The 3,305-nt window shown below is 54.0% G+C and overlaps 1 protein-coding gene across 1 annotated transcript in view; it reads right to left on the bottom strand.

Moving 5' to 3' along the window:
• Ankrd44 (ankyrin repeat domain 44) overlaps nucleotides 1-3,305 on the bottom strand; it is a 269,913-nt gene that overhangs the window by 234,714 nt on the left and 31,894 nt on the right. The gene's annotated exons all lie outside the window — the stretch shown is intronic.

The raw sequence follows: 3,305 nt of genomic DNA, 5'->3' as shown, positions 1-3,305 counted from the left end.
CAGGAAGGATGCTGCGTGGGTGGTGTGTGCCTGTCGTTCCGTGTCTCTGAGAGACTTCTCCGCGTTAGGGTCCAACATTTAGATATATCCTTTTTTTTTTTTTTTTTTCTTTTTGTACCAGGGATCAAAGTCAGGACCTTGTGTTTGCCCAGCAGGCACTTAAGCCACTGAGCCACTCCCTGGCATTGAGATATATCCTAATAGCGGCTTTACAGAGGGACAGCTACGCACAGTGGAGCTGAAAGATAAGGCAACTTGGGCCACGCCTTTGCCATCAGAGGACAAACCCAAGGGCACTGAAGTCATGACAGCAGGAAATAAAACCAAGCTACGGAGATGGATAGGACAAGACGGCTCGTGATCCTCGAGGTCAGCATCCACCTGCAGGCCCCAAAAGAAACCCCATGTCATGGTTTGGGGTTCTTGCAAGAGGAACAATACCATACAGGACACATTTTATAAGATCATTGCATAAGGAATCACCCAAAGAACCATATACAAAGAGTGCAGGAAATCTGTCCACACACTGAAGACCAAAGACTGCAGCTGACAGCCTAGATCCCACGGCAATGTCCTGCATGAGTCCAGATGAACACCCAGAGCCCATAACAAGGCCTCCCACGAGTCCACCTGGAGGCCTGCAGCCCACAGCAATGTCTCACGCAGGCCCACTTCACAGATCTGTGCTGGGAAGGCCCAAGGTCAGTGGTGGGAGCTAGGAAGTCTGTGCCAGGGGGGTGAAGGATCTGTGCCAACAGGCTGGGGGATCTGCACTGGAGCCAGGAAGCGACGCTCAAGGTAAGCACCAGAGCTACCCAGAAGGTGCCACAGCCACCCTGAGTGACTGTGAGGTCCCGAGCTCCTCCAGCGATGAGGCAAGCTGCGCTCCCATCAGGAAAGCCCGCACGACAAGCTTCTCCTGGAGGTTGAGCAGTTCACTGTCTTCCCCTCTGGAGCCAGGAAGCGATGCTCAAGATGAGGACCAGAGCCCCTCAAATGAACTGTAGCCATTCTCAGCAAGAGCAAAGTCCTGGGGTCTCTGAGGAGAACAGCTGAGCTCACCAGCAAAGGCAGCATGGCAAGGGCCTCCAGCAGAGCAGCCCAGGAGAGCCAGCAGCTTCCAAGAGCCCCAGCAGCTTCTCCTAACGGCTTCCCTGACAGCCTCTTGGCGGCTGCTCCACTTCTGCCTCTTACGCCGCAGCAACAACCCTCAAGGGGCCTCGCACCCCCAGCACTGCGCTGATTCAGCTCAGCTGGGTGTCACAAGCTGCCCACCAGTTGGCATCCACTGCACCCCAAAACCAAAACTCACACTTTAAGACCTACTCTCTCCAGCTACCATGTGTGTACAAATTTGCTAGTCTCACCCCACAGAACAGATTTAAAACAAAGCCCAAGGCGCTGGCGAGGTAGCTCAGTGGTCTAAAGCGCCTGCTTAGGCAAGTGCACAGAGACCGTGGTTTGATTCCTGGCACCACATACCATGCCAGCTCTGCCCCCAGGGCAGGCTGAGTTGGCCACCAAGCTGTGGAGATGGATAGGACAAGATGGCTCGTGAACCTCAAGGTCAGCATCTACCTGCAGGCCCCAAAAGAAACCCCTGGAGACTTCCTTGTTTCCAAGGCCAGAAAACAGCACAGGACAACCAGAGGACGCAGGGCCTTGCATATCCACCGGGTTCAGGTGTGCATCCTGGCCACCTGCTTCATAGGAATGCCAAAGCAGCCACGAGGCTGCCTGGTGTCCCTTCCCTGTGTCCCTTCCCTGTGTCCTAGTAAAACCCAGCCTTCCTGCTAGGGGCTGGAGCCACCACACACACCAGAGGCCTCAGAGTATGGGCAGGGCAAAAACAGCAAGCTGCCCTAGCTCGGGAGGAACAGCAGGGAGAAGCAGTGCACACCTCCGACCCCTGGAGCAGCCCGTCCTCACAGATGTGCAGGGAAGGGGAAACTCAACCCAAGCCCGAGAGAAGCAGCCCGCTGCCGACACAGGTCAGCTTTGGAGCCCAGGGCCTGGGCACGAGCGGGTCCCGGGCCCACATGGTGGTGGCGGAGGTCACTTGGAGGGGAGGATCGGTGCCCAGGCATCAGACAAAGGAAGTCACACGGGCAGGGGTGGGGCCTCAGGAGCCCTGGAAGGCTGTGCCAGCCCAGTGGGGTTTGACAGTAGCTTGTAAGAGGTATTCCTTCAGAAAGACTGAAAACCACAAGGAAGGTTTTGTACTTACTAAAAGAACCAATAGACAGCAACAGCTCTTCTCTGATTGTTATAAATCTTTCGGGGACAAACATCATGACTTTCTTCAGTTCATTCATTTTTTTACTATGAATTTTAAAATTCATAGTTTTCTAATGAAATTAAAACCTTTTTATTTTACACAAATCTCTTGTATACGTAGCATGAAGCAAGCTCACCCTGTGATCTGTCCCACAGTGTCCTGCTGTCCCATGGGGTCCTGCTGCCCTGAGCTGTGGCCCCCTGCAAATGCTCTGGGGCCCTAGCTAGAACCCGACCTCTGCTCAACAGGAGCGGCCAGAAGCCCTCTCCTCTCCACTGTGAGGGTGGCTGCCGAGACGCTGCTCTAAGCAGACTTCATGTCCCGCTTGCTTCCCAGAGGGTGACGCCTGCTAGCGTGAGGGCCATTGAGGCCTCCTTGACGGCAGGCAGGCATCCCCGCTCCACTCCTTTATGAGGCTGAATACTATTCCATTGGACGTGTTAGCCATATTTGTTCATCATCCACCACTGGAGGACAGCATTACTGCCACTTTTTGATTTCTGTTAATGTTATTGTTACAAGTACTGTTATGCAAATATGTCAGTGTCTCTCTCCTTTAATTTTTTTTTTTTTTTGAGATAAAGTCTCACTATGTAGTTCTCACTAGGTAGCCAGGCTAGCCTCTAACTCTCAGAGATCCTCCTGTCTCAGCCTTCCATGTGCTGGGATGATAACCATGTAATACTGACAGAGACCGCTGTGCACCGGCTCTGAGCAGGACTTCAACCAGCTGGCTGTGCGTGTGCACCGTGGCTCACTGGTCCCACTGAGGCCTGTAGTGGCAGGTGAAGCCACAAGGCCTCAAAGGACAGGACGAGGCCACAGCCGAGGACACCTGGCTCCAACCCCAAGTAACTAGGTAAAGCCTGTAGCTGCAGGCATCTCACCCCGCTGGAGACCTTCCTGGAGACAGTGCAGTTCTCCTAAGTGAGCACAATGTCCTGGAGACCTTGTGTGGACTCCCCAGGTCCTTGAAAGGCCCGGCCATTGGCGGCAGAGTCCTGCCTTTCTTCTGTATTCCCTGCCT

The sequence above is a fragment of the Octodon degus genome, unplaced genomic scaffold, assembly GCF_000260255.1.
Source record: "Octodon degus isolate 3935 unplaced genomic scaffold, OctDeg1.0 scaffold00025, whole genome shotgun sequence".
Lineage (NCBI taxonomy): Eukaryota > Metazoa > Chordata > Mammalia > Rodentia > Octodontidae > Octodon > Octodon degus.
The sequence above is the reverse complement of the archived record's forward strand: the minus strand, read 5'-3'. Positions and strand labels throughout refer to the sequence as shown.